At 42.7% G+C, this 17637-nt stretch overlaps 1 long non-coding RNA gene across 1 annotated transcript; it reads right to left on the reverse strand.

Moving 5' to 3' along the window:
• Positions 1-9157: 9157 nt before the first annotated feature.
• Positions 9158-16544, reverse strand: LOC142101697 (uncharacterized). Its single transcript, XR_012679132.1, has 4 exons — positions 16458-16544; positions 11719-11810; positions 9789-10130; positions 9158-9746 (listed from the first exon to the last, which is right to left on the reverse strand). It is a non-coding gene; the product is annotated as an uncharacterized LOC142101697 (long non-coding RNA).
• Positions 16545-17637: the final 1093 nt, after the last annotated feature.

The following is a 17637-nucleotide window of genomic DNA, read 5'->3' on the forward strand; positions in this document are numbered from 1 at the left end:
TAGTACAGATTGCCTTCTGGTTGTAGAAGTGGCATGCTGGGACTTGTAGTACATATTGCCTTCTGGTTGTAGAAGTGGCATGCTGGGACTTGTAGTACAGATTGCCTTCTGGTTCTATAAGTGGCATGCTGGGACTTGTAGTACAGATTGCCTTCTGGTTGTAGAAGTGGCATGCTGGGACTTGTAGTACAGATTGCCTTCTGGTTGTAGAAGTGGCATGCTGGGACTTGTAGTACAGATTGCCTTCTGGTTGTAGAAGTGGCATGCTGGGACTTGTAGTACAGATTGCCTTCTGGCTGTAGAAGTGGCATGCTGGGACTTGTAGTACAGATTGCCTTCTGGTTGTAGAAGTGGCATGCTGGGACTTGTAGTACAGATTGCCTTCTGGTTGTAGAAGTGGCATGCTGGGACTTGTAGTACATATTGCCTTCTGGTTGTAGAAGTGGCATGCTGGGACTTGTAGTACAGATTGCCTTCTGGTTCTATAAGTGGCATGCTGGGACTTGTAGTACAGATTGCCTTCTGCTTGTAGAAGTGGCATGCTGGGACTTGTAGTACAGATTGCCTTCTGGCTGTAGAAGTGGCATGCTGGGACTTGTAGTACAGATTGCCTTCTGGTTGTAGAAGTGGCATGCTGGGACTTGTAGTGCATATTGCCTTCTGGTTGTAGAAGTGGCATGCTGGGACTTGTAGTACAGATTGCCTTCTGGTTGTAGAAGTGGCATGCTGGGACTTGTAGTACAGATTGCCTTCTGGTTGTAGAAGTGACATGCTGGGACTTGTAGTGCATATTGCCTTCTGGTTGTAGAAGTGGCATGCTGGGACTTGTAGTACAGATTGCCTTCTGGTTGTAGAAGTGGCATGCTGGGACTTGTAGTACAGATTGCCTTCTGGCTGTAGAAGTGGCATGCTGGGACTTGTAGTACAGATTGCCTTCTGGTTCTATAAGTGGCATGCTGGGACTTGTAGTACAGATTGCCTTCTGGTTGTAGAAGTGGCATGCTAGGACGTTGGATGTCCTTGCGGTCACTGGCGTGTAGTCCATTTATGGGCACGCGCAGAGTGATTTTACACAAAATACGGCACGTATCGGTATTTATGTTCCTTAATGGTTCAGGCCCTATTTGTTTAAATACATGTAGGGGCAGGTGTTCACTTAATGCTACATATCACCTTATTTTCATACAATATCAGTAAGCTGGAAATGATTCCTGACTGAAGATCGAAATGTGAACAGTTTTTAACAGAAAAATACAAGTTCTAGTTATATTGTGAGAGTGGATCTGAGAAGGAGGAATTGCATCTTGTCAATCCAGTTTGCACCAAACCTTTCAAGGTCACAGAGATTTGTGTGACATCGGAGATCTAACTCCACTGACATCAGGAAAAGGGGTGGGAGATGGGACGTCCATATTCTTTTGTTTGCTAGACCAATGGCCTAGTCGCCAGCTGTCACTAAGTGTCAAGGGAAGGCCCTGGTTTTAAATATTCGACCCTGGAAATGTCCCTGTTTTTCAGTAGTGACCTGTACAATTATAACTGGCTGCACAATAAAATGAAAATGTCTCTTTTTCTGCAGATTAGATGTAATTCTTCTAAACTAGTCCTATTGTGTAGGCTTAATTATAACGTCATCTTTATTGATGAGTATTTTGAATGCAAAAGAGTACATTAGAATTAAACTTCGTAAAGATGATAGGCTGGGGATTGTAGTACTCCCAACGTCCACTGAGACAGCCTATAATGTTATGTGCTTACATGCACCAGCTCAGCTGCAAAGTGTACCTGGAAATTATTACAAAAGGTTGTACTAGATAAATGACAGCTAGAATCTGATTGGTTGCTATGAGCAACACCTCCACTTTTCCCACTGTGTGGGCCAAATAACTGCTCTGGTGGGAAACCAAAGTGTGCATCATAATTTAGGTTCTCCCTGTTTGCAGATGATAAGCTGATCTCATAGGGGGGGGGGGGGGGGGTCTGTAACTATTCTATTACATGGTACATACCTCTCTCTGCATACATGTTATATAGATAACGCTGGTAGGACACTAGCTGAACGTTACACTATTTAAAAGAGAACTAGTGGGTGGGGTGGTGGATAACATTAAGGAAATCACAGCACTCGAAGTGTTAAATAAATAAGGGGGAATTTAATCCGGACACCCAAATATGTCAAATGTATGAAAAGGTTCCTCACTGCTGTGAGTGTCTGACGTTACAGAATACAGGAGCGCACCTTAGTCACTGATCACAATAACAAACGTGTTTATTTAGTGCAGCTTTCTGTAAGATCCTACCAGCATTATCTACAACCTGTATGTGGATGGATCAGAGAGAGGTGTGTGTCCACGTTATAGAAATGAATTGTTAATGTGTGAACCCATCTGAATGAGGTCACCTTCTCCCGGTAGATGGGCATTCACACTGTGATCAAAAGGCACCGTTTTATTACAGTAAGTATGTATTCTGCTATAGGATTTTGTGGTTCATATGCACTATTTTATATTGTGATGTATTAAATTTAAAGCTCCACATTTCAGTCATTTCATACTTGCCTAATTCTACTTTCTTGTCTCCGGGAAATCCCTGAGTGGAGGTGGCGATCGAGTCCTAGAGGGTGGCGCCGAGAATCGTGTCATTTTGGCCCCGTCCCCTTGACGCAATTGCGCCATTTCGCTACAGCAAACCAAAATCTAGTTCTATGTTATATTCATCTGAGTATTCAGCATTCATCTAAGATGTGTGAAGCGGGAGCAGAGTCCAGCAACCTCAATTATACAATGTCCCAGGCTTGAGGGGGGTTTACCAGGCACTAGGACCCCCCCCCCCCCATTGTGTGGTGTGAACCAATATTCAGTTTATCAATTCACTGTATCATTAGGCACTAATGAACTGACATATCAATGTATGTAGGTGACAGATCAATTCCACCTGCAGACAGAAGGGTCTATTATGACCCCAGCGCGGTAGACATCAAAATGTATTGCTTCAAATCGCATCGCATCTTTTGCACTTTTTTTGTGTTTTGTACCTTGTTTTGCACTTGGGCACGAAAGCACCGATCCCCGGCTTTCAATAAAAAAAATGTACAAAATTAGCCATTCTTAGTTTATAACCTGTTCCGATCACACAGAGAATAAGTCAGGAGTCAGCACAAGTTTGTAGTATTAGTTTATTTCCAGCGGTATGCAGTTCTCAGGACTGAATGGTAAATTGTATCATACGTATGGTATGGGGTAGCCAAAGTTTCTCTGTGTCCATTCAGCCCACAGATATAACACGGCGGTGCACAATTAGTGCGTCACAGGATCGCGCAGGTCATCCGGGATCGCTCTTCGTCAATCTCAGGTCTCACATAACACTTGTCTACGTTCGGCAGAGTTTGTAGCCGGAACATCACTGATCTGGGCTGCTAGAATGCCCAAATTGCTACTCAAAGTCTAGTTATTATGTTTATAGTTAGGTAATCATTTGTGAAGAGACCAAGGGGTATAGTTACTAAACTGCCGGTTTGGAAAAGTGGAGATGTTGCCTATAGCAACCAATCAGATTCTAGCTGTCATTTTGTAGAATGTACTAAATAAATGAAAGCTAGAATCTGATTGGTTGCTATAGGCAACATCTCCACATTTTCAAACCCGCAGTTTAGTAAATCTAGCCCAAAGTTCCATTTGTTACCTGAAATTTACTCCTGGATAAGTGATGGATAAAAATATCCTGACATTATGGAGTAAGTCCTGTGCCAGTAGTTTGCTGTGGTTAATGTCAGACGGGGGATATGTGTGCCTGTATACTGTATTTTAGCCTTGAGAAACTCTGTACTTGATTGTATATAAAGCAGGCAGAGTATGCACCAAGTTCCAGACACAATACCTGTCATGAACTTACCTGTTCCCCGCTCCGCTGCGCTGTCGGCGATGTCTGGCAGCTGTGTCCTCTCCGGCGGTTCAGCGCTTTCCTCTGATCGCGCCCCCGCACTTCCGGGTTCTCCCAGCGGCAGGTCATGTGACTCCTGGGCGGGGTATTCAAAACTCTATATATACTCTGCTCTGACACGCTATCTGTGTCAGAGCAATGTGTTTCCTGTTCCTGGCTACCTCTCCCTGTGCACTGTGTTCCTGCTTCCTGTGTGCTCCTGCATTCTCTTAGACTCCTGTGTACTGACCTGGCTGCGTCCTGACTATCCCTTGGCTTATCCCTGGCACCGTGTATTGGACTGATTCCCTGTGTACCGACTCGGCTGTGTTTCTGGCTATTCTCTGGACTCCTCCCTGGCACCGCATATTGGATCATCTCCTGTGTACCGACCCGGCTGTGTATCCGACCATCCTTGGACTCATCTCCAGTACTAGGCATACGACAGATACCGTGCACCAAACCAGCGTCCCTGGATTTCACGGTTACTGTACTTAACTACTTGCACTATCCTGTCATATTTCCCGCTGTCTATCCATCACTTAGTACCTTTCCTTACGTCAGTAGGCTAACCTGGGGGCCGCAACCTGCGGTTCTTCGGCAGCAAAACCCATCCTTTCTGCGGTGGTTCTTGGTGAAGACTGGAAGGCCGTTAGACTCCACGCCCTAGGTAAGCCTGCGAAAATACTGACTAAGGTTCCTAAACCATAACAGTTTGCTATGACCCTATCTATCTGATGGATGCATCGGGGAATCCCTCCGCTAGGGAATTACTGGATCACTTAGCGGTTCGGGTTGAAGATCAGGGGAAAAATCAAGAACAATTACTACAGTTTCTGCAGACTCTGTCTAACCGTTTGGACACCCTCCAGAGTACGGTCTCAGCCCAAGCAGCTCAGGTGGCTGCTCCCACTCCTCCGCCTGTTCCAGCCCTGCAGCCTATTCCCTCTCAGAGTAGCGCTGCCACTATAGTCCCAGCCATGTCTCAAGTCCGCATTCCTAACCCACCTAAATTCCATGGGGATCCCAAGGAATGTCGAGGTTTCTTAAACCAGTGTGCCATACAGTTCGAACTGCAGCCCGGAAATTTTCCAACAGAGAAGACTAAAGTGGCATACATAATTTCCTTGCTATCTGGTCAAGCCCTTGCCTGGGCATCTCCTCTATGGGAACATGATGATCCTATACTCCATAATTGTACCACCTTCCTGGAAACCTTCAGACGCATCTTTGATGAACCAGGACGTGTCTCCAGCGCAGCTTCAGGTCTTCTCCGTCTGCGTCAAGGTTCTCTTATTTTGGGTCAGTATGCCCTTCTATTTTTCGCACCATGGCGGCTGAGCTACGTTGGAATAACGAAGCCCTTGTGGCCACATTTTGGCAAGGCTTGTCGGACCGCCAGGGCCGCCGAGAGGGGGGGGGGAGCGGGTACTAATTACCCGGGCTCGGGCATGTCAGGGGGCCCGGGCCCTCGTGCTGACGATTTTTTTTTATTTAATGTTTTTTTTTCTCAAAACTAATTTTTTATTTTTTTTTATTTTTTTCGGCGGGGGGGCTCGGTCTTTGGTGGGGGGGGGCAGGGTAGTAAAAATACCAAAACCATACTCACGTGATTGCGGCGCCGGCGTCCCTCCTCTATGCTGCTCTGTGCTCTATTGCTCCAGGCTGACTGAATGCCGGGTGTGACATCATCATGTCACGCCCAGCATTCAGTCAGTCTGGAGCAATGGAACACAGAGCAGCAGAGAAGACAAGAAGGAATAGAGAAGTAAAGGTAAGTGAAGGGAGGAGGACGGGGGTTAAAGAACGGGGGGCAGCATGACACAAAGGGGTTAAAGAAAGGAGGGACAATAGCAGCATGACACAAAGGGGTTAAAGAAAGGAGGGACAATAGCAGCATGAGACAAAGGGGTTAAAGAAAGGAGGGACAATAGCAGTATGACACACGGGTTAAAAAAAGAGGGACAATAGCAGTATGACACAGAAGGGTTAAAAAAAGAGGGACAATAGCAGCATGACACAAAGGGGTTAAAGAAAGGAGGGACAATAGCAGTATGACACAGAAGGGTTAAAAAAAAGAGGGACAATAGCAGCATGACACAAAGGGGTTAAAGAAAGGAGGGACAATAGCAGTATGACACACGGGTTAAAAAAAGAGGGACAATAGCAGCATGACACAAAGGGGTTAAAGAAAGGAGGGACAATTGCAGTATGACACAGAAGGGTTAAAAAAAAGAGGGACAATAGCAGCATGACACAGAGGGGTTAAAGAAAGGAGGGACAATAGCAGTATGACACAGAGGGGTTAAAAAAGAGGGACAAAAGCAGCATGGCACAGAGGGGTTAAAAAAAGAGGGACAATAGCAGCATGACACAAAGGGGTTAAATAAAGGAGGGACAATAGCAGTATGACACAAGGGGTAAAAAAAGAGGGACAATAGCAGCATGACACAGAGGGGTTAAAGAAAGGAGGGACAATAGCAGTATGACACAGAGGGGTTAAAAAAAGAGGGACAAAAGCAGCATGGCACAGAGGGGTTAAAAAAAGAGGGACAATAGCAGCATGGCACAGGGGGTTAAAGAAAGGAGGGACAATAGCAGTATGACACAGAGGGGTTAAAAAAGAGGGACAATAGCAGCATGACACAGAGGGGTTAAAAAAAGAGGGACAAAAGCAGCATGGCACAGGGGGTTAAAAAAAAGAGGGACAAGCAGCATGGCACAGGGGGTTAAAGAAAAGAGGGACAAGCAGCATGGCACAGGGGGTTAAAGAAAAGAGGGACAAGCAGCATGGCACAGGGGGTTAAAGAAAAGAGGGACAAGCAGCATGGCACAGGGGGTTAAAGAAAAGAGGGACAAGCAGCATGGCACAGGGGGTTAAAGAAAAAGGGACAAGCAGCATGGTACAGGGGGTTAAAGAAAGGGGCAAAGGCAGCATGGAGGGCGCAGTGTGATCATAAGGGGGCATAGCGTGGTGATGATAACGGGGCACAGTAATGTGTGTGTGATGGCACGGAGCTTTTGGCAATGTAGTGTGTGTGAGGTAGATGGTGGCTAATTAATGGCTGCTATTTTGTTTGCGGGGTAATGGGAATACTATTTTAATGTTGGGGCTGGAGGAAGGCCTAATTATTAATAATGGATGTTATTGATTTAACAGTGGGGCTGGTTGTAATTTTCTAAATGTAGCCATTTTTTTTCCAAATAGGTCCTCCAACATTCCAGGATCCAGACAAGCCGCAACTAAAGAAATCTGCAGCCACATGTGGTAAAAGTGAGAAGAACAGGTAGGACAGAGCAGCATAGTGTGTGAAATGTTGTGATTCTAGTAGGGACAATGTCAATGTTTGGTGAGTCCAGTGGGCGCAGGCCAAGACTGAACTCTTTGTGTGCACACTGCATTCTTCATATACTACACAAGGGTGCTAGATGTCCTGAAAGTCAGGAATGCTTGGACAAATGTCACGCTCCGCGGAATTCAGGACCTATTGATTTTATTGTGCTAGCCACGCCCCCAATTGTGCGACCAGACACACAAATTTTTTTTTTTGCTTACTCAACTATAAGGGGGGGCCCCATGAACTTGTTGTACCGGGGCCCTGAATTCCTCTTGGCAGCCCTGTTGAGGAGATGTCATTACATCAAGGACCAGGTTGTTTAGAAGATGTAATACCATGTCAGTCCAGCTGGTGGACCCTGTGAGTTCAACTGTCAACTGTCATCTGTCATCTGTCATTATGTTAACTGACATTTATGTCATGCTGTCCACTGTCATTGCCATCTCAGTTCCTCCTCTAGTGATCTCCTCCGCCTCCTTGGTTACAGCAGCTTACGCCGCACATGGGGTACGCACGTACCCCATGTCCTGGCTCTGTTTTCAGTAGTGAACATGACATTAAAGTAAGACACCAGACTACTCCCAGTTGTCACAAAACTACCCGCAAAGCATGAAAACAACCAGAATAAGATAGAGGATCCAGTTATTATAAATAGTAAAGGACAGTTATGCTCGACAGCAGCAGGTTTCTACATTGATTCCTGCTTCGTTCCTCCATCTTGCGCTGTCTCTCTCCCATGATGCACCTCAGTGGTTGCACAGAGATGCCGTCCGCCAAGGACTTGCTTTATTATTGGCGCACGATGAATCTGCTGGCTTGTAATAACAGCACACACAGTTCCCCGTCCAGCTGCTACACGTTATTCCTCTCTCTTACGTATCACGTGTTCACCAGACCTCTTAGATAATAAGCTTATTTGGGCAATGCCATCTTTACCTTGTATTTCATGTCATTGTATGTAATTTGTTTATGTCATGATTCCAGTCCAGTCTTGTGTTTCTCAGCTTTTTCTTATACAGGTTTCATAACGAAACCGAGGAGGGGGGTTACTAGTGCCTTGAGGTGGCTGGACCCTGCTCCCGCTTCACACGGCTCTGCTAACAGTAGTACACGCAGCATTGCCCATGTATATTATGGAGATAGGAAGAGTTGGAGAGCAGCCAAGCACAGTCTAATATTATAGCCACGCCCCCATGCATGCTGGTCACGCCCACTGGCGGCGCGGTGTGGAAACCCCCCTCTACAAATCCTGCGTTTGCCCCTGAGGTTTAGTCTCTGATTATTTGGATGATTTAGGCATTTGGTTTGAACGCCATTAAAAGATTTATCCCTGGAGTCCATGTCTGTGTTGATATATTACTAGACGTGCTGCGAGTACTAAGATCAATGTGATATTCAGCTACTAACCCTTTATTTTCCTTTATAGTGAATGCTGATAATTAGTCAGGATTATAGCGGTTGTCAGCTGCAAAATATCCCAGTGACTCTCCTCAGTACTGGAGACGTTTTCGGCTGGCAGAGCTGTAAATTTTAATGCCTGGGGCGAGAAGAGAAATGGTCCCCCCTCTTGCCCTAAATTTTAACCAAATTAACCTAAAATATTCATAAACTGCGCCCTCTTCAGCGTTGCGCCCCAGGCGGTAGTCCCTCTCGCACAGCCCTTGTTACGCCCCTGAGCTGAGGTACCCTTTATTGGTGTTAAATTTTTGATTTTAATGTCATTCCTACAAATGCTAACATCCAGGAGACATTGACTACACACCTTCATTTTATTTTTAAATAATATTTTATTGTTTTTCGGAAGTTAATAGTACATTATATATATATTATATATAAGTACAAATATTGTTTTGCATCCATTTCGAATCATTACATGGTAATATATGAAAAGTGACCAAAGTCATAAAGATCGACGTAATGAAATGGAACGTTGCTAAACAACATAAACTTGTTTGATTAATCTTTGGGAGAGTGGGGTAGACAAACAAGGAGTGGGGGAGTCAGGGGAAGGTTAAATGCTCACTATTATTTGCTGCAGTTTTGGACAGTTGTGATGAAGTTGAGGGAAAGAATTCAGATCCGATAACTGAATATCGGGGTGAATTGTTGAGTATAAATCAGTGGGTTAGAACGGAAGTCACCAGGGTAATGTATATTTTATTTCTAAATTATCTAAGAAATGTCAAACGGTGGTTAGAGGGGGCTCAGCATAATAGCTCGACCAGGGTGTCCAAGTGGATTGAAAGTTCACCGGAGGAAGGGGATTCATTCTCCCAATGCGCATTTAGCTGCATTTAAAATATGCTTAATCAGTTTTTGTATTGGGTGAGAAGTGTTTGGAATGGGTCTGGGGAGGAGCGAGAATAACGGGCAGTCAGGCATTTGTACCTGTGTGATTGTATAAGAGTACGCACTTGTCGCCAATAGGGTCTTATTTTCGGACAACACCACCACAAGAGCAGCAGGGTACTCCGACAAGTGCGTCTTCAACTCCGACAAGTGCGTCTTCAACTCCGACAAGTGCGTCTTCACCGGCATTGATCAGAAGTATTTGGAAATATGGCGTGTAGACGGGAGGGGACCAAATACCACCTATAATTGATTTTCATTTATTTTGACTGTTATTGATGGTTTTGCTAACTCAGATCTGATTTTGGACCATTCTTCCGGATCCAATGTCTCCATCCACGTCTCTTTCCCATGCTCATGGGGTCTTTAGAAGGTAAATGATGGCTATTGATCAACTTGTATTGTGTAGATATCAGACCTCTCGTTGAGGGGATGTTGCGACACAGAGATTCAGAGATTTTAGTATCTCTAGCTGTATCCCTTTAGTCTATTTTCATTGCTTTTCCTTTGTTGGTTCTTCATGCACTGTGAAAATGGAAAATAGACCCAGTTAGTATAGATCAATGATGGCTAACCTGTGACACTCCAGGTATTGTGAAACTACAATAGATAACTAGCTGATAGCTGGCAGAGAATGCTGGGACTTGTAGTTTCACAAGACCTGGAGTGTCACAGGTTAGCCATCACTGGTATAGGGCAATAAGCCGCCCTCACTTAGTTAAATATTAATCGTTAATTCCTTCTCTGTCACGATGACCAAAACTTTCCCCAGAAGAATAGAAACAACTTTCTTGTGTGTTCTTATGAAACACTCATGTGTCTGAGGACATTAAGGGGATAAATGGAATTATATGATGATCACAATCTGCCAGGAGACTCGTCAGCTGAGGGTCTCATCCAATCACGTGACTCCTTATTCAGCCAGGTACCGCTAACTGAGAGAAATAGGGTGTCAATCCTTTTCCAACATTTATATTTGGATTACTAAGAATTAAAAGGTACAGCAGGTAGGCATCAGATACATGCATTTAAAGATTTCCCGGTAATGTCCCATTTTTTTTTCACTCAGTCCCTATTAGGGGCTACAAACACAATACATTTTTTATACCTTGAAACCAAATGAAGTAGAATTCTGAGAAAACACAGATATAAATCACCAAAAACTATGATCAGATTATCATCAGACAACTTGCTCGTTGTGTCAATGTCAATGTTTGTGCAAAATGTTATCTTACAAATCCCCCATTGTCCACACAGTGGAGGCCGCCATTATGAGGATAAAGTCTATCAGACTACCAGGAACCTATGGGATACTGAGCCTCCATGATGCCGCTGGTTGTTAGATAACTGATAGGTTCTCACTGATATCTCACCTAGTTGTCAGCTCACACTGGTCCCTAGTAAGCGAATAAACCGACTCATCGCACATACTGATCTTCTCCACTAGAGGGCACTGATGAGGTATAAGCTGGCAGAGATTGGGTTTCACCCTATACTTTCAACAGGACACATTTTTCACCTTATCGTTGTATCTCACCAGGAAGCACCGTGCTAGGCGCGTTTTACCAATGTGAAGAAAACCATCAACTACACACCTGTACATTAATGTTAGCCATACATGAGGGGAAATATTGCAACATTTTTGGAGAAAACTCCAGATATATAATGTACTGGAAGAGGTGATGCCTATGTGTAAATCTAGTTTATCTCCAGGGAAGAGGGAGTAGGCGCACACCTTGAAATGCGTTGGGGTGCATCATATATGCGCTGTGGTGAAAAACCAACGCGTTTTACTCTTATCGCTGTGTAAATTAAGTCCCCTGTATGTGTGAGCTAACCCCACATTGTACACAAGTTTGGTAACTGCATCCATTGAAGTAAGACGCTCCCGTTAGTGGATCCTAGAGACTTCTCAACACATATTTGATTCCTGGTACTATGCACATTATATGTTGTATAACTATAGTCCCACAAGCTGCCACATTTACATCCAAATCAATAGCAACAATATAACACTGAAAGTTTCACTTACTGAGCTTCCAAACTTTACCAGCAACCACATAACTGAGACCTGATTACGTCTGTCCTGTGGTCAGTGTTATTATATTGCAACCTAGTTTAAGGACCACCTGGAAGTTTATTTCGTCCTCACATTCCATTAGGTCACAGGGAAGATTTTCCAAAACATTTTCTTTCTTCTTCTTGCTAAAAGTATACAAATAATGACATTGATCAGTGACAGAACATGACCAGCAATCCATGTAGATGGACTGTGCAGAAAGACACCAGGTCATGTATGTTATCATTGAGCAGTATATAGAGGCACACTATGTCACAGGGCAGCGTATGGTGTTACAGTACAGTAACATCTACATCTCTTTTTTTTTTATTAATATTTTTTATTGAGACATTTATTAAAAAATACAAAATTTGGGGTACAGAAATCAAAAAGGGGAAGAGGGTACAGAACAACATGGATGGGGTTGAGGGGGGTTGCAAGGCAGTAATGAACAAGTTATCTTTATATAAAATTAGATTATTGCTCAATTATTATCAAAGTGTAGTTGTAACATTGGGTTGTTAGTAGTAGTGTTGTGTATTGTGGTTCATTCAAGTTGAACAGTGAAAGGTCTTTTGTGAATAATCGGGAGCTTTCTCCATCTGTCATCTGATGTCAGTGAGTTCTCTGTACAGCGCTGCGGACTTAGTAGCGCTCTATAAATAAATTAAATGGTGATGATGATGCTCATGGAATGGAATAACCCCCAAATCCCTTCGTACTCCTCCTGGGCATCTAATTGTTTGTGGTGTTGGGTCGCTAATTGGATAACTATTTACAACAGTAATATATATATATATATATATATATATATATATATATATATATATATATATATATATTAGCATGTATAGAAAGCTTTTATATGTATTTACTTCTGTGACGGTTTACGTATAATACTGTAAGTTTTTAATGTAATATTTTGTTACAGATGAAATTTATTCTTATAACAAGTATTTTGCTTTCTGCTATCACACATCACAGACACTACCCACTTTCTTAATATGATGAAAGATATGCAGTGTAAACACTCTTATTATTTTCTCACATACTTATACACTAACATTCCTCAGGATCGAGGCTTGAAAGCCATTAAATAAGTTCCTTCCAAGCATGTGAAGGTCCCAGTGAAGCAAAAGGTGTTCATTTTTTATTCTATTTCATTTATACTCACAACTATTTTATGTTTGCACTTTTTATCTACAGACTCTTGGTACTGCTATGGGCACCAGGTTTGCTCCAAGTTTCACAAACCTATATATGGCATCCTTTCAAGACAAAATAAGTGTACATTGTATCAATTACTTGCAAGTAATCATTTTTATCTATGGCTAAACAGGATCCCTTTGGAACAATTACAATGTCTGAGGAGAAACTCTTCCAATCTACAGTCTTTTGAGAGACATTCCAAAGAACATATTCAAGGTTTCAGAGGAAATAAATATGTGGAGGATACTCTAATATCAGCATATTCGTAGGTGTTGAACATGGCCTCTTGTTTATGAATGAAGTGATAAAAGATGTCTTTCATCTCCGATAGGTCTATGATTCTTACTTCTAAATGTAATAATTGTTTATGTATTGTAAAATGCACGTTACAAATCCACTACTCTATTTAAAAACTGCACCATTTCTAACACCATTATCATCAGAGCATCTGACTCCCTGCAATATGTGGAACGTACTGTTTGTCCACTACCAGATTCTTGGAACATTATTGGGCAGCAAGGTGGCTAAGTGGTTAGCATTTCTGCCTCACAGCACTGGGGTCATGAGTTCGGTTCCCAAGCATGGCCTTCTCTGTGTGGAGTATGTATGTTCTCCCCGTGTTTGCGTGGGTTTCCTCCGGGTGCTCCGGTTTCCTCTCACACTCCAAAAACATACTGGTAGGTTAATTGGCTGCTATCAAATTGACAAAATATATCTTGTTCCAGCACTGAAAATGACTGCTCAGACACGGTACCAACGCTGGGGGATCTGCACCCCAAAAGTAGATAAATATAACAACCAAGATATGCAATGGTATAATTAAGGATAGTGGTGTGGAGCTTTATAGGTGTAGTGAGGGAGGTTGAACTCCGTGAAAACTGATGAAAATCCAATAAAAATGTCAAAGGTAATAAAGTCTTTTACCAACTCCTGGCGATGTAACATAAGACCAGTACCTTGATGTATATTCTATGTCCAGAAGTAGTCCTTCCCTCATGGAAGTAAAGATGTTTAAATGGAGCTCCGTAAAGCGCTTCTGTTCTCTCCACACAAACTCCAAACACCGGCGCACATTCCCGCTTGTAGCTGCCGTCACAAAGGTGCGCCCCCGTCTCCTACGGGGCTCTCCAAGTAGTGTAGAGAAATGAGCGGTCACCAGAAGGAATACACTGGCAATAGCGGCACTCAAATATTAGCACACAAAAGTAATGTGGGGTTCTGCAACTCATCTTCTTCTCTTCTCTTTTGTGGCAGACTCGGTTATACCATCGCATATCTTGGCTGCTAACAAATTGACCCTAGTCTGTGTGTCTGTCTGTCTGTTTGTGTTAGGGAATTTAGAGTGTAAGCCCCAATGGGGCAGGGACTGATGTGAGTGAGTTCTCTGTACAGCGCTGCGGAATTAGTGGCGCTATATAAATAAATGGTGATGGTGATGATGAATATCCAGGATAACTCTCCCATGCATATTATTTGAAGACTCTTCATGTCACTTCATTCGAGCAATCTGCAAGATCTTAAATTATTTGTTGTTTAAACAGGTGAACATGACAACGACAAAGGTGGAGATCAATATAGAAGATTGGAATTACAATTTGCGTACTTTGTCTGGGCTTTCTTTGGGCTAAATGAGATTTAATGAACTAGATTTAAATTATACCGAGTTGGTAATTTCCTTCTAATGCTCAATAATAATTTTGTAGATTTATTATTCTTTTTGCCCACTTAGTGTAATTCTAAATTATATATATTAGAATGTGTATAACATACAAGCTTTTATATGTATTTACATCTGTGACGGTTTACGTATAATACTGTAAGGTTTTAATGTAATATTTTGTTACAGATGAAATGTATTCTTAAAACAAGTATTTTGCATCCTGCTATCTAACAGCTAGAAGTTCCTCTTCCTCCACATGTCATGGTTTGGGGGAATAGGGTTACAGCAGATTAGGGGGTGAATGTTTTGGGCTGTCATCACCCTGGTGTACAGAACTGACTGCCATAGGCAGGGACTCCAGATTGATTCCTTTTCATATAAAGAAAACATAAACAATTAAATTCAGATTTCTTAAAGTAACAAAGAAAAATAGTTAAATAGTAAAGTCTATTTAACAAATATTTTGGTGGTAATTGTACCGCACCTTTTCAGGATGGAGATAACAAATTAGAATAATTTTAAAAATGATTTATTCTTTGAACAAGACATTTTTTAGCATATAAATGCTATAAATTGTTTTGATAAGATTTGTATATTTTAAACTAATGATCTCTCTATCTCATATCTATATTTATCTGGAACTGAACACCCACATACCGGCCTTTAGTTCACCAGTGCCTGCCCTAGCCGTCATGCCAGCTCACGCCTGGGCACATCTACAGGAACGGCGCGGTGACTTGGTTTGTTAACCCTTACCATTCTGGGACAGATGAGTATTACTCAGACGCCCCAGTGATACGTTTTTTTTCTTAAATTGCGGCTATGAATGATTTTTGATCACCATGATAACCTGAGATAAAAAAAAAATCAGCTTTATATCTCTTATCGTGGTTATAATCACAATTAGGCCCCAATATCTCTATTTGGCCCAATAAAATGATTTATTTCTGCTTAGCATAAATATTTCAAATAATTAAAGCGTCTATTTACCTGATTTTGTGCGAATTGGAATCCCTATTCCAGAAGTTACAATGGATGAAACAAGAACCACTATTATCCACATAACCGCCATCTTCATAAGACACTCCCTATCAAAAGACACAAACTTTTAAAGGCTTTGGGGTATATTTACTAAACTGCGGGTTTGAAAACAGATGTTGCCTATAGCAACCAATCAGATTCTAGCTGTCATTTTGTAGAGTGCACTAAATAAATGACAGCTAGAATCTGATTGGCTGCTATAGGCAACATCTCTTTTTCAAAGCAGTTTAGTAAATCTAGCCCTTTGACTTCACCTTGAGCCCACGATGATGCTTCCTGTGTTGTTATAATGATAACTAGAAGCTGGCCAGGACCTTACTAGGGAGAGCTGTGATAACCATGTAGCGTGTCAGTTGTGCTGTTACTTCAAAGTGGCTGTTTGATATATCCAGTTATTAGCAGGGTTATATAGTGTCCACATCAGGCGCTGCTGCTGAGATTCTGGTCTCCCTAATGCTTATACACTACCAACTAATTATGAAGTAATATTTTATACACTGTTATTGTGTTAGTCTGCCAGGCCGGTCACATTATAACAGGACAATGCTCAGTGTGACGTCACCCTGGCATGACGTGAAACCCTCCGCAGCCCACTGAGCACAGGTCGGAATTTCTTAGGGAAATCAGACCCGCAAAAAATGTTCAGACCCCAGGGCCAACCAGCACTGTGCTGAGTAGCACTGGGGCACCACCTTGCACCCCAGGGCAGGGAACGTCGGGATAATGGTTTAAAATGTTAAAATCATTGAGTGGTTTTAGGCAGCCACAAATCCCAGCAAGCCCACAGCCAGAGAAATCTGGCACATGTAGTTGTACAAATGCACCGAATAGTAAAGATTAACATATATGCCGCATGTAGTAATATATTCTTTGTAACACTCACCCAAATCCCTCGTTTCCACTCCATTATTCCTCCTGATCCATAAGGAATATCTTCTCTTCTATCCTGAAGTCATCCAATAGGACAAAATTAAAAACTGGGAAGGAGAGATGAGTTGTCGCTCCCAGTGGAAACAGGTCATAAATAAATGACAGGGGGTGGTACAGGAAACCAATCAGCTTATTGTTATTGTTTAATTATGTATTATTTTTTTCAAAAACTATTAGTATGATACACGGCTGTGTCATGTGAGAATATTCTGTGAGATGCTGTTGATTAGGGCTGGGTTGGGAAGGAGTGCAGGGGTTGTGTGTGTTGTGTGGTTTTATGCAGTGTATGACTAAGGGCAATTTAATAGCAGCCAATTAACCTACTAGTATGTTTTTGGAGTGTGGGAGGAAACCGGAGCACCCAGAGGAAACCCACGCAAACACGGGGAGAACATGCAAACTCCACACAGATAAGACCATGGTCAGGAATTGAACTCATGACCCCAGTGCTGTGAGGCAGAAGTGCTAACCACTGAGCCACCGTGCTGCCCACATACGCACCATAATGCTAACGCACACCTTTGTATCTACTTTTCTGGGCAGCACGGTAGATGGAGACTAGCGGTTTGATAACTATAACCATGAGAGAGGCTAGAGTCCCTATGTGGGATGGGGTGCATTGTGGCAAAGAGAATCCCTGGATAGTGGGATGTCAGGTAATCCTTGTTGGAGAGTGAGCATGAACCTCTGAAGTATGCCCATTGTGTGCGGATACCTGTGTGAGTGAGCCAGCATTACTAGAAAGTATAGAACTACTGCACCCAGCAACACAGAGTATGCACCTGCGTAATTATATTTAATGGACTTAAGCAAGAAATGTGTAAGTGGAGTGAAGGAGTATTAGGGAGACCAACATCTGCTGAAGTTTATGTGCTGGAGGTGTTTGGGGAAGTTGTGCTTGTAACCTGTATGATCTGTGCTGGAGGAGTTTGAATCTATGTCCATTGTAACCGCTATGATCTGTGCTGGAGGAGTTTGAATCTATGTCCATTGTAACCGCTATGATCTGTGCTGGAGGAGTTTGAATCTATGTCCATTGTAACCGCTATGATCTGTGCTGGAGGAGTTTGAATCTATGTCCATTGTAACTGCTATGATCTGTGCTGGAGGAGTTTGAATCTATGTCCATTGTA

Source organism: Mixophyes fleayi, chromosome 9 (genome assembly GCF_038048845.1).
Source record: "Mixophyes fleayi isolate aMixFle1 chromosome 9, aMixFle1.hap1, whole genome shotgun sequence".
Lineage (NCBI taxonomy): Eukaryota > Metazoa > Chordata > Amphibia > Anura > Limnodynastidae > Mixophyes > Mixophyes fleayi.